Below are 26,480 nucleotides of genomic sequence, written 5' to 3'. Positions count from 1 at the left end.
GTTTGCTTCCCAAGAGACCATGCATTGCATACTGTGGTTTTCTCTTTCGCAAGTCCCTCTGGGACTGGATGCCAGGAGTCCTGGAGAGGGTCCGTCAAAACGGAGTCCAGTTACTGCTGGTAGCCCCGTTTTGGCCTACCAGAATTTGGTTTTCAGACCTGATAGCCCTGCTGGCAGGTCTCAGTGGGAGATCCCCATCAGGAGGGACCTTCTGTCCCAGGCGGGAGGAATGATACTTCAACTGTGGGTGTGGCTTCTGAGGGGGCCCACCTCATAGAGTATGGACTGTCAACCGAGGTTGCTCAGACCATTCTAAGCTCCAGGGCTCCCTCCACAAGGAAGCTTTATGCCCTAAAATGGGCTCTCTTTTCAGCTTGGTGCAAAGAACACCAGCTGAACCCAGTCAGCTGTCAGGTAGCCTCAGTGCTGGAATTTCTCCAAGATCGCTTGTCTGCTGGGTTAGCTGCATCTACTCTGAGAGTGTACGTGTCAGCTATATCAGCTTACCATTCCCCCCTAGATGATGAGTCACTAGGACATGATCCGCTATTTTGTCGCTTCCTTTGTGGAGCCATAAGGCTAAGGCCTGTCAGCACACACAGGGTACCGACATGGGATTTAACATTGGTGCTCGAGGGCATCTCTCTTCCCCCATTTGAGCCACTGCAGGAGGCGTCAGATAAGTTTCTGACACTAAAAACAGCTTTTTTATTAGCTATTTCTTCCTTAAAAAAGGGTTGGTGACCTCCAGGCTTTGTCGGTTGCATCAATATAAATATTAAAATCACCCAGTATAATAACATTTGAAGACAAGGAGCACAGCTCAGTTAAAAATTTTGAAAGTTCAATTAAAAAGCTTAAATTGCTTTTAGGAGAACGTATATAGTAGCAAGAATATTCAGAACCGCCCCATTAATTTTTATGATGACTGACTCAAAAGAGGGGTATTCAGAAACAGTTACTTGAGATACCTTCCATTTCTCCTTATAGAGTAACGCCATGCCCCCTCCCGGTCCAGTAGTGCGGGGTTTACAAATGTATTTATATCCTGGTAAAACAGCTTGGTTAAAATAATAGAAATCGTCATGTCTTTGCCAAGTTTCAGTAAGACAGAGAAAATCAAACTTATGGTCAGACAGTACATCTTGCAGCAGATGACTTTTATTAGATAACAAGCAAATTTTAAGTAGTCCAAAAGATAGATTGTTTTTGCATGCTTCGTTGGAAGCGGTTATGCTGGTTATGTGAGTACACTACGGTCTATGGATCGTACTGAACTTGATGCTTATCGAGGGTTGGACAACCAGAAAGACTGTATTTGGGATGAGTCATCAATGTTGTAGGACTGTCGTGAACCACGGTAAATATATATCTCCGACGCAGCTGGACCGCGATGTCAGGATGAATGTGCAGCGTTGACGGAGTCTCAGAGAATCGGGAGCAGAGTTGAAGAAGTTCCTCTGCCGAATACTGTAGTAGCTCCGCAGGGCAATACACAGCAGCGAGGAGGATGCAGAGTGTTATGACACGAACAAGAAGGTCAGGAGCTTTCATTGTCATTTTGTCTCTAGTCCTACGTGTGATGAGTTTGAGTTGAGTGACAGTGGCTGTGACAAGAAAGTCACGATTAGCACCTTAAAGAAGACCGATGCAGTGGAAAGTGCAGATGTTTAGCATATAGTGCTAGGCGTTAAACAGTATATGTACTGTCAACTGTGTAGTCCAAACAGAAATTATTTAAAAAGTTATTTAAAAATATTCTCCGTGGGTAGCGGCAGCTAACAGTGCCAGCATGCACCTGAACCAGAAGCCGATGATGATTAGACAGGGTCGGGCCGGGCTTGGCTTTGCTTGAGCAGTAGGTAAATGAATAATCGTGTGATGTATTTTGATTAGGTGAACATTCACAAACTTATTTAGAGAGAAGCACGTGATATGATTGACTGCAGCTGGCCACTTATCCACACTCATTAGCTAGCCAATCAGATTGATCCAAACTCACTATAAGTAGCCTAGTTAGAACTACTCCCTTTTCTTCGTTTTTCCGAAGATGCGGTCGACAGGTCAGTTCTAGCCCCTTCGAAAGCTACTCACGGACAAACCAACCTCCTACTATTATTCAACTACAATACCAGACCACCATTACCATCAACGTCAGCATCCACGAAAACAACAACAGTGACGCCGTGAAGTTGGCTCGAGACCGAGGCTCCAGCAAGAGGCCTAAGGCCTATCCACTCCAGCCAGAACACAATGCAATCCCCATCTCTGCCACATACCTTCTCCAGCATCATCATGCGTCTCTCATATTCAACAAACGATTGCCATTGAACTCCTTCAAATGCCAAGACGCCGCAACCATAATTCCAAGCCGCTGCATTAAACCCGAAAGACCTTACAAATCCATGTCTCCACCAACTACGCTGATGCAATTCAGGCTTCCCACCAGAATCATATTCCAGTCACTCATTCAGAATCGGAGCCGCCACCACAGCTGCACACAAAGGGCTATCTCAACAACACATACAAAAAGTTGGAAGGTGGTCTTCTGACACCTTTAAATTTTACATTCGACCGAGCCACAGCCATCTCAAGGAAGCCCAGAGGACTCTCACCAGCAGACAGACTAATCCCAGCAGCCAAGGGCACGGGCCTAATCCCGGGAGAAGAAAAGACCCAGCTATCCCAGCTCCCCAAGGGCGGAACAGCTACCCAACCACGCAACGGCGCGGGCACAACCCAGCCACCTAACCCTTCTTTCTTCCTTCTAGCTCTGAGCTGCACTTAGCTTTCTCTCCCTAGCCACTCACTTAACTCCAGCAGGAGTTCCTCCCGCCCAGGCACCCCAGTCAACCAACCCCCCCCCCCCCCCCCCCCCCCCCCCCCCCATCAATTTCTAATAATGATATACAATTTAGCATTATTTATTTTTCTCTGTTTGATTTTATTTATATAAATTCATATCTATATGCAACCACGCATATAAATACTAATTTATATATAGTGCTGCCACCCTCACGCACTGTTCCCACAGGAACACCCCCAGAGCACCAATTTTGCCCGTCACCATCCAGCAGGAATCCTTACCTCCCCCTCTTCTCTCCCGACTTCCACCGGAGCTGCCAAGCTTACATTTATTTTCTTTTACATTTTTTTTACATCTATATTTTATATATCTTAATTCACATATATATATATATATATATATATATATATATATATATATATATATATATAATATACATATATACATCTAAATGCACCCACTCATATAAATAAATATTTATATATAGTGCCGTCACCCTCAAGCTCTAACTCTAGCAGGAGTTGGTCCCGAGCACTCGACTAAGTCATCGCCCAACTGCCACTCACCTCTCAGCTGGGGCCTTCACCTGCCCTCCCTCTTTCCCGACTCCAGTTGGAGATGGCACTTACAGCCCGCAGGAGTGCCCACGAGCTTCGACTCCCGCAGGAGTCCGGATGTTCTATGGACCAGGTGGGAGCCCTGGGCTGAACTATCTCTGCACTCAGGGTTCTCTCCCGGGACAGCATGTCCAAATAAAACATATGATGACGGAGAAGTTAAAAAGAGCGAATTTTGACGGTGGTCAAGCCAGTCACCAGTTCAGAGCGGTCATTCTAGCCGCCAAGGTATTTCGGCTGTCGCTCATACACTGCGTATTACAGTAGAGCACAAAACCGCAAGCTGACAGGTAAAAAGACGAGGTCACTTACTACATTGAAACTGCTGTCATGGAAAATTAAATGGATGTTTCTGGCTGATAGAAAATGAACAAACAATCCTACCCAAAACTGGCAAAATTAGCCAGATCAGAACTCTGCATCTCGGCCTGTATAGGAGCAGCAGTGAAAGTGTGTTCAGTGCTGTTGGACGCATCATCCTGAGCACAGGACTGCACTAAAGCCAGTGGATTCAATAATGTTCCTCCACAAAAACATGTAGCCTAATCTTGGTGAGTAGAGGGTTTTAAAAATATAAATGAATATTAATTAAACTATATAATTATATTGTAGACAGAGTATACAGGATAATGTTGGCATTATTCTTTAAATATTCAGCTTCACCGTTGCCTTAAGGCCAGATTGTGAAGAGAAGGGGCGAAACAAATCTTGCACAGCATTTATGTTAATTTCGTTATTGCCAAAATACCCGTCATAATTTATTTTAATTTAATTTGTTAAGAAAGACTTCTTTTCATTGGTGTGTCAGTCAATTTAAAGACTAATGTACCTAAGCCTATTGAGGCTGTACTCACACTATGTACAGTTGCCTCGAACCGGGCCAAAGCACGCTTGTCCCCACTCCCGTCTCCCCCGACGGCCCGCACTCACATTACATTCAGGCCTGGGCGCACTTACATCATCGATGCTGCGCTGTTCAGTGAGCGAGAGCACTCACCACAGTGGAGATTTCTCTAGTTATATCGTTTCAGTCGTTTGATATGCAGTGACATGCAGTCAAATATTTCACCAAACAGCCCTTAGGGTTGCGGTGACACCCAGTCAGATATTTCGCCGACCAGATCCGCCACTTTTGGCGCTCATAAACAATCATAAAGCCCTCGTGCTGCAGGAATGAGGAAGTCTGCTGAAGGTGCGCAGCTGTGGTGCAGTGAGGGGTTTGCGTATTTAATAAACTACGGCAGTTTGCGTTCATTGAACAGTAAGAATGATTAATTAATCCATATGAAAAAGTCCCTTAAAAATCACGTCTCTCTTTCAGTTTTGGGCTTTGGTGCGTTTTGCACTCACACTACAAGCGTACCACGCCAAAGACCAAGTTAACCGCGCTCAGACCAACCTCTTCCAACTGGGCCAGGGCAGGCCAAGTGAACCGTGCCTGAGCTCGATTCAGCGCACTCACGGTACGGCCTGGGCACGGTATGGATAGCATAGTGTGAGTAGGCCCTTAGAGTGCTGAAATGTTACGATGTTAAAGAGGACTTATTTTATTTCTTTGTTCCAGCTTCCAAGTGGCATATAGTCTACGTTTGTTACGAATAAATTATGTTAAAACATATAAATGACTCATTCTTGAAAAAAGGCAAAAGAGCTGTTTGCCTGTGCACATTTGAATAATGTCTGACTATAAATGAGTTTGGGCTTTTAAAAAGCTGTCAGTCAAAATGTACCTGTCGGGCTCGGGCCCCATCAGGCCTAATCTTTATGGCTCGATTACAGCTCTAGTCTGCATTCATGCTGCTGTACCACGGGAGCTGAGCAGATTTCTTGTGGTGCAGGAGTAAATTTCTGAATAAATTGCGGTGATGTGCGTCGCTTAGGCTCTCTTTCTCTCTCTTTCTGTGTATGTACATGTGTTTGTGTGTGTGCGAATGAGAGGAGTGTCCCGTGCAGAAGAATACAAACAAGACAAACAGGTGACCGCGAATAAGGTCGCATATACGGTATTCAGATTCTGAATGGTTTAGGCACAAGCCAAAAGCTTGGTGACGCTGTCTGAGCCTTACATCATTTTTTTTTAATTATGCTTGGTAATACCGGATACCGGGGTAAAATAGCCAAGAGGTTTGAGGGTATAAAAATTTGGATACCACCCAAGCCTACCTATAGCACATGTGCTTGGACTGTGGAGGAAACCGAAGCTCCCAGAGGAGACCCACGCCAACATAGGGAGAACATACAAACTCCACACAGAAACACCAACTGACCCAGCTGTTGCCTGAACCAGCGACCTTCTTGCTGTGAGGCAACATCGCTACTTATTACGCTACTGTGCAGCCCAAAACATTTTTTTTGTATCTTATGGAATTGTCAAATAAATAAAATTAATATTCTTGCAAAAGACTTCTTAAATTATCTTATTTCACTCCAGTTGTGTCGTTGTGTTCCAGTTACAATTAGGACAAAATTCTGTTATTTATTTAGAATATTAATTGTTTAATAATAATAATGATAACAATACTTTATTTAAAATAAATCTAACTATTTTAATTTATATTTATAAAAATATTACAAATAAATGGAGGGTGGGGGGCTTTTGAGGATAGGTCATGGTCCTGGTCCTCAGTTTAAAAAACAGTAATGACATCAGAATACAACAATGCATAATTCTGAATAATTTCAAAATGAAACTATGAGATGATTAATTATGCTATACACATATTCTTGCACTCATTGACTACATATAAATAGACTATTTTCAAATCAGAAATTTGTCATTATCAGATTCTCTCCTCAATAGACAACATGTAGGGCAGATATATACTGCCAATTACAATTAGTATTGTTTATTCTCACACAAAAGACTTGCATTGTGGACACAGGCACACTCAATCTCTCCGATGTTTCTCATCAAAATATTACCTGAATATTAATTTTTTCACAAACCTCATTCTATCCTTAAAAAGATTATATTATTGCTTGAATTAGTAGACTTAGTCCAGTGATCATCCATTCTGAATGTTGATTATTAAATATAACTCTACATTAAAACCATTTGTGCTTATATTGACTTAATATAATATGCAACTCCTAGCAACATTATTACATTTTTGCTATTTCATCATTTAATTCCTGTAATTTTACACACTCTTTATACTCTCCTAAACCTACCCCCAAAATCAGAAGCTGATCTGGCTAAGTTTATTATACAGATGGCGTCTGTCAGTCATCATGCAGGCTACACTGATTCAGAAATTGTGACAATCGACGCACAGCTGTAATGGAAAGTAAGTAAACGCAGAGGTTTTTAATTCATTTTAACGTGTTTTCAATCCAAAATAAAGCAAAAGCACAGTTCTCTTGAACAGCTCTTGCAGTTCTATCACATTTGAGATCGGCTTTGTTGATGGTAGCTACTTTTACTTTTCAGAGAAAGATTAAACAAAAGGGAAGTACTGGAAAATGAAAGGGATGATATGCGTGGAATCAACAAAGTTCACTTTCTTGACTCCCCCATATCCCAGGCTGGCTTGTTCGGTGACACTGTCAGTAGATTCACCCAGGAATTCACGGCGGTGCAGTCGGATACGATGGGAGTTTTTTATCTATGGTTCGGCGGGGGAAAGTGGTTTTACATCCCCGCCGAACCATTCACATGCACTGTTTGTCGCCATGAGAACTAGCCTACGAGACCTGCCCCGCCTGTGCCTCTTGCCAAATGGCAGCATCAAGCACCTCGCAGACAACTAGTGCTCCCCACCCCAGGGCGCCGCTAAGTCCAGTAAAATCGACCACAAAGCGCTCCTGAGGCAGGCCATCTGGAGAAGAGGGAACTTGCCCTCTCCCCGGTGGGGGCCGGGCTCCTCAGAAAGAGCACCTTTTCTACTTCCCTAGATGTGACAGCCCAAACTCTGCCAGACTGGAACGCTATGCCTTCCAGCTCGCAGGTTCCGTGCATTTCACCAGTGACTCACAGGTACTGGGGGTACGCTTTCCTTTCTCCCATTCCTCGAGGCCCCCCTCCAGAATTTGGGTGCGAGGTGAAAGTGAATCTCCCGCCTCCAGCTCTTCCACGGGACCCTCGAGCTCCCTGGATCAGCACACCTACTCCGTGCTGCCCCACTGCTGGTTTGCAGTGATTGTAGCGATGAGTCCATTAGCAGGGGGTTTTGCCTGCCTGGTTAGCACGAGCCAGCCCTTCGCGGTGGCTCATATGCACAATCATACTCGGCTACGCGATTCAATTCATAAAATCAGATTGAATTCCTGGGTAAATTCATAGGCGGTGTCGCCGAACAGGCCAGCTTGGGATATGGGGAGTCAAGAAAGCGGACTTTGTCGACTTCGCGCATATCAGCCAAGTTTAGCCAGAGGTGGCGCTCCTGAACCACTAAGGTGGACATTGTCCTCCCCAACGCACAAGCAGCGGACTTAATGGTCCGAAGAGCATAGTCAGATGCGGTGCGAAGCTCACAAGCGTGGGTTGGAACCACCCTCGTGCAGCTCGGCCAGCGCTTGGTAGGGCTGGTAGGTGGCCATCGCGTGCAAGGCGGAAGCAGCCTGGCCCACAGCCTTGTAAGCTCTAGCTCCGAGGGAGGCAGATAACTTACAGGCTTTGGACGGGAGACAAGGCGGACCCCGCCAAGAAGAGGCACCACACGGACAAAGATTGACCACAATCACATGCTAGACCTGAGGAATCGCCACATACCCCCTGGCCGCTCCACTGTCAAGAGTGGTGAGGACAGAGGGACATGCAGCACGGGCACCTCCAGGAAGAAGGGGACGAGAGGCTTCGAAGACTTAGCCCTCTGGTCCTCTATAGAGCACCCATCTAGTCAGTCCCGCCCGGGAAAGCATGGCTAACATGTCCGTTTCAGGATCCGTTTTGACAGCGCTTACCTGCCCGAGGGGGGCGAGCGGGCCTGGATTCCCGTAGGACAATGAAAGCCCACCCTCCGATTCAGCGGTGGACGTCTGGTCCCCGGTGTCATCAAACGTAAGGGCTACCATCTGTTTAGACAGATCACTTCCTCCACTCGAAGCTTGGATGGAGCACTTGGAGGAGCGGGAGGTCCGCGGGCCCAGAGGCGAATAATCTCCCACTGGAACCCTTAGATCTGCCCGAGTGCCCGCTGCAGTGCAGGGGACAGCTGGGGTAGTTTACCCTTTTGCAAAGGCTAGCCGCGATCTTAACTGCGCAAAAGTCATGGCATCGCAATGACGACATAAACTGCCTGCAAACACAGCATTAACATGCTCGACATGCAACGCAGTGCTCTTGCCCATCATTCGGGGACAGGAAACCACCGCATCCAGAAACGCAAGGTCGGAGCGCCATCCTGAAAAGGACGTGCTGCGCTTTATACGCACCGCTCTGGAGGACCGGACTCAAAGATCGCCAGGCAAGGGAGAAACACAGCTCAACCGTCTGCCACTGCGTGTACACACTATGGACTGGGAGAATGCTCTCGTTCGCTCGAAATCGCTGGATCACAGCAGGAGGAACCCTCATTGACTCTCTCAGAAGGCTGTAATAGTCTCTGAAGCGAAAAAGATGGCGTTTGCTTACTTTCCCTGTGCTTATATGCAGAGCTAATTGGCAATAAGGCACATGTGCACAAGCTTACGCTGCCAACTCATTTGGCATTTATTGCCCTTTTATATACTCTTTCAGACAATTGGCTTTCTGAAACGAAATTCCCTATTTCGTGGATTAAAATGCACTTATAGCATTGAAGTTCCCCATCCGAAGGGGAACTGCTACTTGCTCACCTCAACTCATTTTACTTTACTCTTTTTCTCTGTTACTCTCTTATCTTAGACATTTAGTATCAGAGACACAACACTATAAGTAACACCACTTAACTTCTGGCTAAAGTTTGTCACTAGCCGCATTTCCACTATCGGGCCAGTGTGAGCCAGGGCTTTATCGGGCCCGGCCATGCCAATAGCCCAGGAGCATGAGCAATGAGGCTGAAATCATGTTGCATTTCCATTGTCGGCTAGTAGCTCACAGCGTGTCACCCGACCCCAGAATCAAATGTCTCTTTGTTGTTCTTCACCGAATCAAATGTCACACAACCCACCCAGTTCAGCAGGAATCAGGCAGGCAGATAAAGCACACCATCGCACAATCCCAAAACGATTAAAATGAAGACAACCGAGACTACAAATGACATGTTACATTATATGTCTATACACACACAGGCCTATGTGTTTTCATTCATTATATTTGTTTACTCGCTGACTGACTGTTGGCTTTGTGCATCGAGTGCTCTCGCCCCTAACAGAGGCATGACCCAGCGCATCATCCATAATATAAAAACACAGAAGTTCTGTAGTAATAACTCGGTATAAAATGTATTTCATAACATCCTCGCTTTGGTAGACACTGTCAAACAATCAGTCTAAATGTTCCGGAGAGACTTAAAACATAAATTTTTCCATAGACTATTTGACACTTAAAACTTGGTAATTTTTTCTTTATTTAAGAGAATAAACTAAAGATGCAGTAGGTAATTGTCTTCAGAAACATGTTTTGTTGTGCTGGTTGAAAATCTCTTCACAGTCCAATAGCAATGATTACAGTAAATGATATCAATGTATTTATATGCATTTTTATATTCTGGGTAAGGCATAAAACAAAAAAAAATGTTTATCCAATTAAATATTGTCGGGCCGACATCTCCCATAATTCTGATAAGTAGCTTAAACTGCCTGTCAACAAATATAGATTTGGACTTCAGCGCATCTCTGTTCACTCATATCCACCATGCCTGCCTGCATGAGCGCCGCGCATTCACGACACGTGCACACAAGACATTCACAGTCAGGGTTAAATCAAATGCTGAATTGAAACTTTCTAAAAATCCTAAATCAAGCTCTTAGAGGCCAAGGGTCTGCTGAGAAGATGAATTCTCATGTTCCTGGAGAGATTTAACCGTCCCTACAAGTTTTTGATGTGTTTGTAATGTACCGAAAAAGGTCACTTCAGAGTTTAAGGAACATTGATGTAGCATGAAATTAGCTCATTTTATGAATATTAATAATCAACAATAACGGTTTATTCTTAATTATTAATATTCCGGCTTAAGCTTCAGTCAGTTTGGTCAAACAAACATATGATTGTAAATGATCATGCTCGCGCGACCGAGCGGATTCCCAGATTATGAATATTAATTATCAACAATAACGAATTATTATTAATCATTAAAATTCCGGATCAATTTATTGTTAATTTGACCAAACGAACACAAGCAGAGCCGCCGCTCTTCCGAGCGGACACTGTAATTTATTCATTTAGAAAAAGGGAATTTAATTGCTACTTCTTGTGAAGTAGATTAATCATTCAAAAGTTTTAAACAACTTATAATAGCTAGGCAGGGGAATCTGTATTTCAGTGACATTTTCTCGTGAGGCAAACAATACAATTCATTTTATTATAATGGAATTTATTGACTAGTCAGAAGTAACGAACAAACAAACGCACAAACATACATTTAACACAGAACAAAGGTAAACCACGCAGAGATATCGGGTCTAAAGAACGTGTAACAGCAAAGAGGAATAGTAAAGCGAGGAGATAGAGATTTCAGATAAAGGAGTGACAAAACTTTCAGTTCCCCCCGCACCATTAAGGACCACCAAGGTAATAAAAAACACCTTTTTGATAAAAAGGGGCACAGCTTAATCGCATAACTAAAATCACCTGGGTTTTCATGTCTGGAGGTCTCTCTTATGCGTCTCTCTTCCGTCGTGATGAAAACTACTCTTGATGTCCTTTGATGCGTGAAGTTTGTAATGCAGTTCGGACGAACACGATCGCAAACTTTAAACTGAGTTACTTTTGCCGGAAAATAAAGAAAGCGTGGCGGGAAAGTCCATGCGGCTGTGAAGAGCCGTGTGGCCCTTAAAGGGACCACCGTCAATGATGTTCCTTTTTTTGGGACGTTCTCTTTCTGCACAGATGTTTGGGAGGGCAGAATGAGTTATACCTGCGGGTCACGTGACGACCCGTTCAACATTCTGACCAATGATTTCAGGGGAAAGTTTGCGCGCGAACCTTCCTTTGTCTCTGGGCTGCGCGTATGCAAAGAATAAAGCAATGCGAGTTATGGTCTCGATCTATGCATCATGCGTTGTAAAATGTCGAGGGCATTCTATTGACACCAAACACTCTACAAGTACATCACCTTAAAGGTACATTAACATAGTTCCCATATCCTTACATCATTGATGCTTTTAAAAAGGCCTGAAAGTACGAATGTGTATAGTCTATATCAGGGATTGTACACATTACAAAAGTTAAATGAAATTAAACAAGAGATTTGGGTTCTAAATGTCTTTGTTTAATTTTGAGGAATGTCTTGTCTGTGAGCAGAACGTTGGCTAAAGAGAGTTTTTTTTTTCTTTCTTATCTTATCTGTCATGTTCTTTTGAAGTAGGCAGAGAGTGGTTCTGTAAAGTCTCCCAGACTTGTTAACATGTCACCACGGATTACTAAGCCAGACTTTTCGTCGCCAAGTGATTTTATTGTCCTGGCGATTCACCCAGATTGTTTTCTGGAATGTTAAATGGAATGTTTATTTCCAGAATGCAGGTTACAATATGTTACAGTCCCCCTCTTCCCAAACAACGTGGTTCGGAGAAAACCCGGTTGGTTGGGATCTAACTTAACTTGTTGGTTGGGCAGGAAGTGAGGGCCCCTCCATGTCCGTTCCTGAGTCGGCTGGACGGAGTTTCATTTCAATCAACGTGGGTACAGCTCCTTGGCGTTCCTTTCCTTTCCCAGCTTTCCGCTGAAAGGCTCGTGGGAGTACGGCGGTGCACTTGTTCACTGGTGCTTGCATCTTATTGAATGGCGAGGCCCTTGTTAATGTGTGCTTTCCTGTTGTCGGGAGGCACAGAGTGGTAGTTGTTCCGCAGTTTTCCAGAGATGAGTGATAGAGGAGTATAGTTGTGAGGTTGCAGTGGTCTTCTGGTGAGACTGAGGTACAGGATCGTGGCTGTATCCTGTGTAGGAAAGGAAGAGAGAGAGAGAGAGAGAGAGAGAGGGAACAGGGGAGAGAGTAGGTGGTGTCTGTGATGACTGTGCTTGGCTGGGCATTCCACTGTGACACCGGTTGCAGGGTCTCTACCCCCTTTCCTGGCTTGTGGCCCAGTGTTTGTTACTCTGGTTGTGATACGTAGGTTTGAGGGTTGGCTGCTATGCAGCTGAGCGTATACAACCAGGAGTCTTTGCCCTTCCTGTGTGATGTTGGTAGTGCAGGGTGGGTGCCTCTGTCCAAGTTGTTTACATCATCAGAAGATATGCCATGGTCTGGGCTGTGTCGTCGGTGCTGAGAGACACTCTACCCATTTGGTGTACTGGCATATGAGTTCAAGGGGAAGAGAAAGCAAAGGAGAGGAAAACACAAAAAAAAAAATTGTTGCTCCTTGTGAGCCCATGGAAGTGTCCCGCCCGATCCATCTGGGTGTCTGATCATGAGAGGATGGTTTCTCTGTTGCTGTGGTGCTCGGTGAATCAGCGCCCTGGGCATGTTTTGCTGTGTGCAGGGTCAGTACATTACCCCCCTCTGGCTCTGAGGCAGCACGAACTGTGGTGTCGTGGGGTCTTCAGGGACAACCCAAAAATGATTCACACGCACCTGTTTAAGATGTAGGAGGTGTTGAGTGACATCTGTGTTGAAGCAGAGGTCAGACAGAAGGATCGGGTGGTAGGTGGGGTGAGTGGTGGAAAACTAACAAAACAAGAGACAAAGTAAAAGTAAAAAATAAAACTGGTCTGACGTGAGGAGTCAGATGCCTACGTGGTCGCAATGTCGTTTGCGACATTTGTCGGGCTGGTGAGATTGGATGTGGCAGCTAGGCTAGGCAGGGTTGTTGGCTGCCTGTTACAGCTGCCAGATCTCGGGGTTTTGGTTGGGTGGTGACCATGGTCCACCGTGTGATGCACCTTCTTGGTAAGGGCATCGGTCCAGTCATTCAGGTCCTTGTCAGTGCCTGAAAGTTTGAACTGTTCTTATCTTCTTCTGTAGACGACCATGATGTGGTTGTCAGTGTTGTGGTCGCCTACTTGGGAAGAAGAAAAAGTGTTGCCGTTTCACGGGCTTGTGGTGGGCAGTTCTGAAGCCTTTTGTTTCCACCCTGGGTGGTGGAACGTGAAACAGAGTCTAGCAAGTTGGAGTCTGCAGCTAAGTGCACTCTGATGTCATGGGCTGCTGTGCTTTGAAGGGTTGCAGTGTTGACTGCCATTTCTCCATACTGCGATGTTTGTGGGAGCATCCATCGACACGGGCTGTGGGCATACCTTGGCACGCATTCTCATCCCAGTCCCTGGAGTACTAGAATGACAGGTTGGCAAAAGTGGCTGGGGTTCCTCCTCTACGGCGTTGCACTTGGTCTGTCAGTTGTACAGTCTTGGTAAACAGCTAGGCTGTTACCCAGCGTGGATTTGTGGCTTAAGGTGTAACGCGTGTCAATACAGTGGCCCTAGGGGGCCATCGGCCGCATGGCCGTACTGGCGTTAGTCTTTATGCCATCCCGGATGTGCTGACTGTTCGGTAACATGACAGGTTGGTGGCAGGTGTCTATGATGGTTTTTGTGCTCCAAAGAAGTTGGAGAATAGCTGTTGAAATGGCACCCACCGTGCAGAGCGATGTTGTTACACAGTCTTAGTATTTGCCTTCTGGTGCAAGGAGTGTCTTACTTGCATATGCCCAGACGTTGTTTCACTTCAATCGTGGCCAGCTGTTGACCTTCCGTCAAACAGAAGGACAGCCCTTTTTGACAGGGTGGTCACGGGTCGAGAAGTCTTTGAACAGTTCTTAATGACGTGTCTGGAGTAGTTGCACCCCCTTAGGGAGCCGCTCAGTTCAGAGACCTTGCTAGGCGGTAGTCTTTGCGCTAGCCACAGTCAACTGTTGTAGGCCATGGTCTATCTCCTTTGAGTGGCCAGACACGGTGGTACTTTCATTAAGGATGTCATCAACGTAGATGAGGTTACCTCTAACATAAGCATCGGGATATGCTTTGTTCAGGAGGGTGTTGCTTTCGGCTGGTGAGTTGGCCTAGCCGACAGGGCACCTCATGATCGTTTAGTGTCTGTTGTTCAAGGTGAAAGCTAGCTTATTTGGATGTACAGGTATTGTCCATAAGGCGGGGACCACATTAAGCGTTGAGGAGATGGTTGGTCCTTAAATTCTGGGCACTTCCTGTTCCAGTGGTGTCATTGGCCCTTGTGACAATGGCATTTGCTGATTTAGCTTTCTATGGTCAGGCACCCTTCGACCCTGGGCTTGAGGACGGGCCAGATGGGTGCCGAGCAGGTTTTGTTGCGTAGCCCGATGTCCTTTTTCCAGCATGGAGTTGGATATTTCCATGTGAAGGTCAGTGGGACTTGCAGTCTAAAGAGTCTTTAGTGAGGGCACCGTGGTAGTTATACAGGATGTGCTGACGTTTGTCGGTTGGCCTCATCCTGCGTGGCCTCAGCATGTCTGTTCTGTTGAGGAAAGTGCCCTGTCTTCATCCATGTTAGTGATGGGGTGACGAGTGGCTGGGCACACGGCAAGGAGTTAGTCCTCTGTGAGCTCACTTCTGCCTACCGGTTCTTTGTTTACTGGTAAGACAGACGTGAGTGTGGCGAGCTGGAATGGAACAGTATAGTCTGTGTTTTCTAAGCTCCCCTCTGGTGTCGTTGCATGTAGGGTGAGGCCACTAATTGGCCCAAGAGTTCAAAGTCATGGAACTCGTAGCTGACCAATCGTCCCAGTAGGTAGTCTTTGGGGGTTTTTATGTCAGTTGCCATGCAGCTATTACACAAGACACATACTGTTCATGAGGACAGTTCAATTTAGGGTACGGCTTCCAGGTTGAGGCCCAGTTTTATGCCTTCTGTCGTTGGTTGGAAGAAACCCAATGTATGGTTTAGAGTTCGGCCTTTCGTATGGAGAGCCATATAGAGCACCTGTTTGTATAGGCTGGCACCACAGAGTCTTGTTTGATGATGACAGAGCAGGCCTCTGGCATGGTCTGGTCTGAGTGGGGCTTCTTGAGGGTGACAGCCATCGTTGTTGGCTGTGAGAAGTGTGGGTGCCTATCACCGGTCATTAAAGGTGTCTATATATATGCCTGAAGATGTATCAGGCTATTAGCTCTGATGTAAACATCGTGCGGCGGGGCGGTGAGAGTTAGGACGGGATGGGTCAACCATCCGCCGTTCCGATTCAAGTTCAATGTGCAAATGCTGTTGGCAGTTGTCATGTGTGAGAGTTCAGCATTTGGACAGTAGTGTGTATGCTTGTTAGTTGAACACAGGTCTGGGGGTGTGTTCAGGCAGAGTGTCGCACAGTGCGAGGCTGATGGCTGCTGGGTTGTCTGCTCACAATGCAAGTACAGTGTCATTCACAGTCCGGTTATTCAACATTAAGCCCTTTGAGGCCTGGGGCAGCAAGCGTTGGGGTTGCTAGCTGGTTTGAAGGCTGCAGAGTAGCGACCTTGACCCCGTCTATGTTGTTGAATTTGGGTTCTCGCGGGTTCCAGCAGTTTTCCGCGACCTCGGTGACCTGACAGTCTGTTGGGGTTGACCTGACGGCTGTGAGCAAGTTCTCGCACTTGGGCCCAGATTTAAAGGGGTTCAAAGTTCGAAAGAGGTTCAAACATATCCAGCGGATCTTTACCATTCAGCAGCAGGTATGTGCCCATTGGCGACGGGTACACGGGGTGCACTGCAGTCATGGGGACAGTCGTTACTTGAATGGGAGCGATGTATGTGAGTTGAACCTCAGTTTGGCTGTATGATTTGCACCATCAGCCTGCCTGGTTGGCAATTAAGTGTTCGTTTTAGTCTCTGAGCTCTTGCTTTGAGTTACTCAAACAGGAAAGATGACATTAATGTGAGGTCTGCTCCCGTGCTGACGCACGTTTTTCATCTTTCTTTCATCTCCACGGTTACAGCCAAGTAGCGCGTTGTTGCCACGCCATTTTGTTCAGGTTCCCCAAGAGTTGAAGTGCAGGGGCCTGAGCAGTTGTTTGTACTCAGGTGTGGCTGGTTGGTGGGCTGTGGCTCGGGAGGTAAACAGACAACCAGACCAGTGTTTCCTGGTACCTGAGGTTGCAAGCATGGTGGCACTGGCTGCTTCTTGGGGGAAGCGTGATGCTGCAGTTAGATACACAGTCTTTAGCTTGTGTTGGACTCGCAGTACTCTGCGGGGATGGAGCAGAAAGCAGGTGTTCAGGGGGGTTAAATGGTTTTGGACCCCCCTCTAGTCATAAGGAGTCTGGCTTGACTTCCTGTAGGGCCCCTTCAAGCTTTTTAGCAGTTCTGCTGCTCATGACGCCACTGTGCCGTTGTTTGGTGTCAGGTTTTCACCTTTGGCTTTCTCTGGCGTGTAACTAGCTGGATGCTGGTTGCTTGAGCTCCTAGCTGCTGCAGGTTGTTCATTCCTTGGTTGCTGTTAGGCTCCTTTTGGGCTGCTTGTGGTGAGTGGTTTGTCCCAGTGTGTCTCTGAGCATCCTGTCTGGTGTTGGGACATGCGCCTTCCTGGTGGTGCTGTCCTCTGCTAGCGGAGAAAGGCTTTAACTCACTGTTTGGAAGTCTTGCGGCTGGGAAACAGTAACGTGCCTTTTAAAGTCAGCTCCAGATGAGATTCTGAGACAGGGTAGCTCGTAGGTGTTTGATAGTCTTTCAAAGCAGTCTTTGTTTTGAACAGATTTTGTGAGCTAAACTCTGCCGCTGTTGGGTGGTCAGGGCGTGGGGGCAGGGCATTGCCCGAGTGCGGACTCACCACAGAAAGCAGGTTTTTTGGGAGAGAGAGGATCTGGAAGTTGAAATCCTCCTCCGTCCGTGGCTCATTTCCTGTCTTGAAGTAGGGTTGGTGTAGTCGACTGCAGTATGCTTGTGAGGTCTCGTGGCTGTTCTGAGACCCATGGCGATAATCAGTCCTTACTCTGACACGGGGTCAGGTAAAACACTCTAGTAAGAGCTCTTGCATCGGCTCGTAATCTGCTTTGATGGCACGGCACTGTTGATTCAGGAAACTTCTTGCCTCACGGCTCGAAGTAATTCTTAGCAGATACAGTTTGTCACAGAGTGGCACTTGGCCTCTGTGTAAAAGTGTAAAAGTCAATGTCTTAGAATTGGGAGTGCGTGTCGTCGCCTTCAGCAAGGTTTGGGGTGAAAGTTGGCATTTCCCTGGCCAGCTGGTTCAAAGTCTTTGGCTGACAGATGGTGTCTGTCGTGGGGGACCCCATTGGAGGGAGTCCTGGCCCTGTGTTGCTGACGGGCGTTGCTGGAATGCTGGCTGGCGGGGCAGCATGAGTTGGATGAACCCCCCTCTGCTGGTCTATCCAGTCTTGGCTTTTGGGGCTGACTGTGGCACTTCCCTTTTCAGGTAGTCACATGGGTTGTAGGAATGTGACAGTTCTGGGTGAACTCTGTCAAGTTCATGCACAAAAGTCTCTTCGTTGGGTTCCGTGTTGGAATTTTGCTCGGGCCCTCAGCCGTTGACTTTAGAGGCTTTGACCCGAGCTTCATTGTCTTTAGTTCTGCTCTTTACAATAGTGTTTCAGCTTGTAGCTTTACACTCAGTTCATCTTTGGCTTTCTCCTCTCGTCGCTCCTTGTGTGCGTTGTCCGCTTGTAGCTCCATCGGGGCGCGTGTAGTCCGTCCATTTGCTCCAGAAGTTCGGCGTCCTTTTCCCTCGTCGTCTTGCAGGCGTCCTGGGCTCGATGCTCCAGCTGGTTGAGACCCTTTCCTATGGGTCTGGCCGGTGCAAGGGTGAGGTGTGTCAGGGCCCTGGAGAGTTGAGTCTGGGCTTGGCTGTCATGGCTCCGGGCTAGGTCGTTCGCCCTCAGCGGATTAATGCAGACGTCCAGCTGTTCTCTGCTTGGCCGCTGCAGCTCCATGGCGTTGTTGGGCAGGAGGTTGTGGGTTAAGCACTTAACCAGGCCTCCAGTTGGTCCCAGTGAGCAGCGGGCTGGGCGCACTTGACATGCTGGTCTGTTGGGTGAGACAGAGATCACAAGGGAGAGAGAGAGAGACCCACATGGCCAAATCGAGTGGATGTTAGCATTGTGCTATATTATTAGTCTGACAGGGTTGTCAGCTAGGGGGTATGTGCCGGCTAGACGTTGGTCCTTCTAAGGATCCACTAGGGGCCGGACAATTCGGATGCCGAATTTGGGTGACTAAATAACAGTTGATATCTACGTACTGGCCTCAAGGCTTTTAGTCATGCGCCAGGCTGTGCAAATTATCAATCAATTATTTAAATCACCCTGGTGGTTCTCAATAGCGTGGTCTCTGAGCAGGTCAAAGTAAATAAAAATAATTAAGTAAATAAAAATAACAGTAACCCCAAAAAACAAAAATGAATAATACTAACGATAAGTTAGACAAAAAGGCACCTCGCTCGGATGAACGAGTGTACAGGGAAAGAAAAATGAAAGAAAATACTAATATGGATATCAGTAAATATGAATAGAAATAAAACTGAAAGACAGACAAGGAAGAGAAACGAGGGAGAGAGAGATAGAGAGAGAGAGAGAATAGCAAAACCTATGGGCATGTCTAAAATGTTCGTTTTATAGTCCTGTAGTGGGCTAGGTTTAGACTAGGTTTTACATGCTATTTACACTTGGTGGTGAGTGAAAGGCAATCAGATCGTCGCAAGAAGGTCGCAAGAGCGTGCTATCTGGTTAGACTTTCCCCAACTCCTACTGCAGTCGCTATCAGATCACTTGCCTATAATGTAACTCGGTTGTGAACTCACACAGCGTAGGCTTTTAGCACAATACGTAGCACTCAAGAAAGTCACTGACCGCCTGGCATGATTCAAAATTGGGTTTTGCCTGATGATTCCGGTGCCGCACTAGGCCTGTAGAATGAGGTGGCCAATCTCACTCAGGCGGGCACGTGTGTAGAATCATGACAGGGTAATTAACCAAGATTGATCGTATGCCAGTTGACACGGACGGTGCTTCTTGGAGTACGATTGCTGATGCCACTGTGATCCACACAAGCCGGAGAGACAAAACGCCAAGGTATCTAACGCATCCTTCAGCAGGGGTCAGTTATGTCAGACAGATAACCCCATCTTTTGATCTGCAACCTGAATAACCTGTACGCTTAACCACACAAGCACAGAGGACTCGGGTCCGGATACGGGCAGTACTATGGATCTACTATTCTGGGCGAGCCAGTTGGAGTAGGAATCTTAGTATGCTGTAGTATCTGATGGATAGAGAAGGTTATCACCCTGTGATGGAGGGAGGCTAAAGGAAAATTAAATCGGCATAAAAGAATCTAAAAGAATAATCATAATAATCCCCTATAGGTAAAAGCAGTACAGGACGGCTTAGAAAAAGTAGAAAGAGTGCCTTAGTATTCAGGGGCATCTACAAACATTAATGGGTTAGCCCAACATGTTTTGATCAGATGTGGGATCTATAGATTGATAGCTCTGAATTTAGCTTCAGACTAATACTTGCCCTAATATAGTTATACTTTCCCTATAACCTAAGAGGTGAGGGAATGAATAAGGCATGAGGAAAAGATGGAGTAAAAAAAAAAAATCAAAAGGGAGGAAAAATTATGCCTATTAATGATAATTATAGAGAGATTAAAGGCTATTCCCCAAATAGCAAAACCAACAAAATTAAAATTAAACATGACCTAAGTTTAGAATAGATTATTTGGAACTTGATTAAAAATCAAGTAATAACAAAATAAACTGGACAACGGTATTAAAATAAAAAAAAAAGACAGAAGGCAGAAAATTAATTAAAAAAAATTGAAAGTAACAAAATAATTCATAATACCAAAAGAAATAAAAACAGACCAATAATCTATACTTAGGTAACTAAACTATTGTTTGGATAAAATGATAACAGGGAAAATAAAATGCTTAATCGAAATTAAAACAAATTAACTTTAAACTGTTTGACCATTTCAGACCACTTGAGACACAATGGTGGGCGGAACTGATGTGAGAAGAGCAGGAGGAGACGGGGAGATGTTTCCGAGTTGCACTTCACATTCGGTTAGCCTTGTGCTAAAGTTTGTTAATGTTACAAAATGTGAAGGGTTGGTTTGCTTAAGCATTAGCTGGCGTTAGCCGCTAGCAAGTTGTTACGAGTTACGCTTCGCATCCGGTTAGCCTTGTGCTAACAGTTTGGTAATATTAAGACGCGAAGGGTTAGTTTACTTTAAGGCTAGTCGTTAGAAGCTAGCGAGTGGTTTTGCCCTGTGAAGTAAACCGCGTCACCAACTCTGCCTCCTGAAAGGCGGATCTTATGCTTTGGGGTGGTGACTACGTCATTCACGCATGCGTGCGCGCGCACGAGTTACGTGGACGAGGAGTCAATGAGCGCTCGAAGAGCCGATTTATGAATGGGAGGAGTTCTCATTCATAACTTGGTATGCGGCTGACTTCACGAAGGCAAAGCGCGAACCACTAAGATTCGCACAAGCGGTCATTATATATCATGTTGCCGTAACATTGATAATAATATTCGACCATTACAATTAGACAAACAAACATAAAATGCGAGACGTCTCTCGAGGCGGTGCACGTTTGTACACAGATTTGGTCCGGACGAACATAACTGAAATATGGGAATTCACATCCATATCAGATTTTGGTACCATTTAAAAACACGCTTATGGTTCTGAGAATTCCTTTCGTCAGAAAGCGGTTAACAGGCAAGCTTGCAGCTCCAGCAGTTCTGAAATTAATTTCGCACGGCGGCGAAGCAAAGAGGTTAAACGTTAGGCAGCTAATCTAACAGTTTGAAACCACGGGAGAAAATAGTCTAGAGGTTTTCTAGCTATAAAGGCCTTTTAAACGGACAGGTTTGGGGTTTCCAAACTGTCTTACAAGTGCTGAGAGAGGTGTCTTTTCCTCCGACAGGCACACTAATATATTTAAATGATTTGCAGAACGTGCGTCTCAGCAAAATCGATTCAAAATATATATGAACTGCAGTTTAAATTGTTACACTCTACACGGGCAGCTCTCTGCTGTGTTTAGTGAACAGAATGGCTGGAGCAGGATTTTCGTCCTCCCAGTTTCTAAGAAAAGGAAATGCTTCTCGCGGTCCTTTTTTTTCTTCTATAGCGCGCTTAATAAATCACCATGAATTGAAAAGTTTGTTTCACAGAAAATGTTTGGAAAACTGCCCGCATTCTCTCCACCAATATATGTAGCATGAAATTAGCTCATTTTATGAATATTAATAATCAACAATAACGGTTTATTCTTAATTATTAATATTCCGGCTTAAGCTTCAGTCAGTTTGGTCAAACAAACATATGATTGTAAATGATCATGCTCGCGCGACCGAGCGGATTCCCAGATTATGAATATTAATTATCAACAATAACGAATTATTATTAATCATTAAAATTCCGGATCAATTTATTGTTAATTTGACCAAACAAACACAAGCAGAGCCGCCGCTCTTCCGAGCGGACACTGTAATTTATTCATTTAGAAAAAGGGAATTTAATTGCTACTTCTTGTGAAGTAGATTAATCATTCAAAAGTTTTAAACAACTTATAATAGCTAGGCAGGGGAATCTGTATTTCAGTGACATTTTCTCGTGAGGCAAACAATACAATTCATTTGATTATAATGGAATTTATTGACTAGTCAGACGTAACGAACAAACAAACGCACAAACATACATTTAACACAGAACAAAGGTAAACCACGCAGAGATATCGGGTCTAAAGAACGTGTAACAGCAAAGAGGAATAGTAAAGCGAGGAGATAGAGATTTCAGATAAAGGAGTGACAAAACTTTCAGTTCCCCCCGCACCATTAAGGACCACCAAGGTAATAAAAAACACCTTTTTGATAAAAAGGGGCACAGCTTAATCGCATAACTAAAATCACCTGGGTTTTCATGTCTGGAGGTCTCTCTTATGCGTCTCTCTTCCGTCGTGATGAAAACTACTCTTGATGTCCTTTGATGCGTGAAGTTTGTAATGCAGTTCGGACGAACACGATCGCAAACTTTAAACTGAGTTACTTTTGCCGGAAAATAAAGAAAGCGTGGCGGGAAAGTCCATGCGGCTGTGAAGAGCCGTGTGGCCCTTAAAGGGACCACCGTCAATGATGTTCCTTTTTTTGGGACGTTCTCTTTCTGCACAGATGTTTGGGAGGGCAGAATGAGTTATACCTGCGGGTCACGTGACGACCCGTTCAACATTCTGACCAATGATTTCAGGGGAAAGTTTGCGCGCGAACCTTCCTTTGTCTCTGGGCTGCGCGTATGCAAATTTGAGCGTCCGCCTAAAGCATGCGGACAGGCATTTAATACAGGGCTTTAAAGAATAAAGCAATGCGAGTTATGGTCTCGATCTATGCATCATGCGTTGTAAAATGTCGAGGGCATTCTATTGACACCAAACACTCTACAAGTACATCACCTTAAAGGTACATTAACATAGTTCCCATATCCTTACATCATTGATGCTTTTAAAAAGGCCTGAAAGTACGAATGTGTATAGTCTATATCAGGGATTGTACACATTACAAAAGTTAAATGAAATTAAACAAGAGATTTGGGTTCTAAATGTCTTTGTTTAATTTTGAGGAATGTCTTGTCTGTGAGCAGAACGTTGGCTAAAGAGAGTTTTTTTTTTCTTTCTTATCTTATCTGTCATGTTCTTTTGAAGTAGGCAGAGAGTGGTTCTGTAAAGTCTCCCAGACTTGTTAACATGTCACCACGGATTACTAAGCCAGACTTTTCGTCGCCAAGTGATTTTATTGTCCTGGCGATTCACCCAGATTGTTTTCTGGAATGTTAAATGGAATGTTTATTTCCAGAATGCAGGTTACAATATGTTACATTGATGTGTTGGAGTTTAACTATATATTATTTAACTTAATCATGGATCAGACAGACATTTAAATCCCACTCACACATCTAAAATCCCTTCATCATCTTCACAAATAAGTGTAATGGTAGAAGTAATAAACTTACCTGCAGAAGTACAGACGCTCGTGCAGCAGGAACACAATCTCAGCTCTTTGACTTGTTTACTTCACTAAAATACTCCTGTGTGATCTTCAGGTATATCTAAAATATTATTGGTTCACTGAGTGGTGCTGACATGAATATTCATGAGATTCTTCTGACTGTGGGCCTGTCCTTAAGACAACACACAAACCACTGGAGCTGAATATATCTGTGCATCTGCTGTATGTTATTTGGTTAATGAATTATTGCAAGAAGGATATGTGTCATGAAAGGAAGGGTATAATGAGAGGTATAAAGTTCAACAGCTCACAGACAATAGATTATGTTATCATATGAGCTGTGTTTGGCCTCATCAAGTATAGGCATTCAGATAAACCACAGCATTAAGCAGAGCTGTTTTCCACTATACTGGTTACCTACAAAGCAAAGTCTTTCTCAGACGATAAAATGGTTAGAATGAAAGTGTTTTCACATCTCTTTGAGACTTAATAAACATCTTTATTCAGTTAACAATAGGGATGCAGGGGAGATCTAAGATGGCGGCTTAGAGAACGGTCACGTTTATCAGACGGTGCATGCTTTGAAATTTAATTATCATTATTATTGACGGAGGAGTTCATTATCCTCTGTGGGACTTGCAGCACACTTTGCTATGAGTTTGGACGCATACTTTTTGAAGCAACCGATCGCCATGCCTCAACGGAACACTAAAAAATCCAGCAAATCAGAGACCGAAAGTAACCGTCAGGATGATAATGCTAACGTTACTATCACCTCGGATGCTAACACCAGCGTCCCTGAACCTGGCACGCGGCAGGTTATTACGGAAATCACGGAAAACATCTCCAAAATAATCGATGAAAAGCTGAGTCCACTCTCTCAACTATTGCAACAACAGAACGAAAAACTTGATGACCATGAAAAACGAATCGCCGAAACTGAGAACAGAATCTCCGCCATGGAAGATGCTGCTGCCCCAACAGAGGGTAAATTACAAGCGATAGAGAGGCGAATTCTGGAATTAACCGAACACTTAGACGATTTGGAAAATAGAGGAAGAAGGAAGAACATACGTATCGTTGGGCTTCCCGAGAATGTAGAAGGTGATCGCCCTCTCAGGTTTTTTGAATCCTGGCTACCGAGCTCTCTGGGCATTCAAACGAAATCCGACCGATTGAAGATCGAAAGAGCCCATCGCGTTCCAAGCAGAGCTGTCAAGGCAACATCTCCGTATCCAAGGGCTGTTATAGTGAGATTTCATAACTACGCGGATATGGAACGGGTCATCACAGCAGCGAGGGGGTTAGGGAGCGGCGACCAGGCTTTGAAGTTTGGAGATGCTAAAGTGAAGATTTTCCAAGATTTTTCTGCCGCGGTTTTGCGTAAACGGAGGCAGTTTGACGAGGTCAAAAAGCGTTTGAGGGCGGCCGGCGCGACCTATGCTCAACTTTATCCTGCGTCTCTCAAAGTTACACATCAGGGAATTACTAAAGTATTCCAGGATCCAGCTGAAGTGGACACGTTTTTATCATCACTGGAATAAATATCCCCATATGTTTGACGAGGATCTTGTTTCTATGCGTTTAACTCCTTTCTATTGCCATGGAGACAATAAATGCCATGTGTGCTTATGCTGGTAGTCTCTATTTTGTTTCGCGTCTTTGACTGGGTCTGTTGTATATTAAGCCCTCTGTCATTTGGACATGCCTACGTGTTAAAGGTGCACATGTCTGCTGGCGTTACAGGTGAAGTGACTTTCTTTTGTCGTTCAGGATCTCCCCTACACTGAACTGCGTTTATTCTAACCATTTCAGGGTAATGACCGATTTGAGTTTGAATCCAATTTGCACTGTTCTTTGTATTATAGTTATTTGTTCTTTTTTTTCTTCCTGTTTTTGTGCTATTCAGCTCACCTCCAATATAAATAAGGGTCTATATTCTTTCTTATGGGAAATCTCTTTGGTCGGATTTTGCCTTTATTTCTTTTATTTTATACATGTCAGTTAGTATGCTTAGGATTTGCTCATGGAACGTTAATGGGATACATACACCTGTGAAGAGGAAATCAGTGCTCACATTTCTTAGGAAGGAGAACGTTGATATAGCCCTCCTTCAAGAAACTCACCTTGATGATAAAGAACATCTTAAGTTGCAACAGTTAGGTTTTAGTCAAGTTTTTTTTTCTTCATTTACATCAAGGAGCCGAGGAGTGGCCATCCTATTCAAAAAGTCTTTACCATTTAGATTGGTAAATTGTATTAAAGATAAAAATGGGCGTTATTTGATTGTGAAGGGTATGTTGCAGGGGGAAGAAATTGCTATTATGAATGTATATTTTCCCCCTGGCCATCAATGTGATTTTTTAACAAGTGCATTTGGTAAATTTCTGGAATGCAACACCGCTCACTCTGTGGTGGGAGGAGACTTTAATTGTCAGTTAAACCCACTTATGGACAAGTTTCCTTCAGGCTTAGCTCCCTCATTTCAGGCCAAATTCATTAATTCCTTATGTGAAGATTTAGACTATGTGGATGTGTGGCGAGCACAGCATCCTGCTGATAAAGAATTTACTTTCTACTCGAAACAACATAGTAGCCACACGAGAATAGATTATTTTCTTGTGCCTAAAGGGATACTACAATTTATAGATAAAAGCAGCATCGGTAATATTATAATATCAGATCATGCTGCCCTTTTCCTACAATTAAGGTTACGGAGCTCTATAAATCAAACTAGGTATTGGAGATTTAACCCTTTAATTCTCAAAGATAGTGAATTTTGTTCTTATTTTATGTCCGAATTCCAGTCATTTTTTACTATAAATTCTTCTTCTACAGAAGATAAATCTTTGCTATGGGAAACGATTAAGGCATTTTCAAGGGGTCTTATAATTTCTTTTACAGCTAGTAAGAGGCGGAGACAAACAGAACAAAAGGACATTCTAGATGCAAAACTTAGGCGGGCAGAGGGGGATTATGTCCAGAATCCTAGATCAAATAAATTAAAAGAAATTACTGCCTTACGCTCTGCGTTAGAGTCATTGCATATAAGGTCTGCTGAGAGGAA

At 44.6% G+C, this 26,480-nt stretch overlaps 1 protein-coding gene across 1 annotated transcript in view; it reads right to left on the bottom strand.

Moving 5' to 3' along the window:
- The window catches only part of LOC103910467 (NLR family CARD domain-containing protein 3), a 55,602-nt gene extending 32,144 nt beyond the window's left edge, over nt 1-23,458 (bottom strand). The window contains exon 1 of the mRNA XM_088650015.1: nt 23,418-23,458. The gene's annotated coding sequence lies outside the window, so the exon portion shown is untranslated. The remainder of the gene's footprint in view (nt 1-23,417) is intronic.
- Nucleotides 23,459-26,480: the final 3,022 nt, after the last annotated feature.

Source organism: Danio rerio, chromosome 4 (genome assembly GCF_052040795.2).
Source record: "Danio rerio strain M-AB ecotype USA chromosome 4, GRCz13ab, whole genome shotgun sequence".
NCBI lineage: Eukaryota > Metazoa > Chordata > Actinopteri > Cypriniformes > Danionidae > Danio > Danio rerio.
Note: the sequence above shows the minus strand (reverse complement) of the source record. Positions and strands in the feature narration are given on the sequence as shown.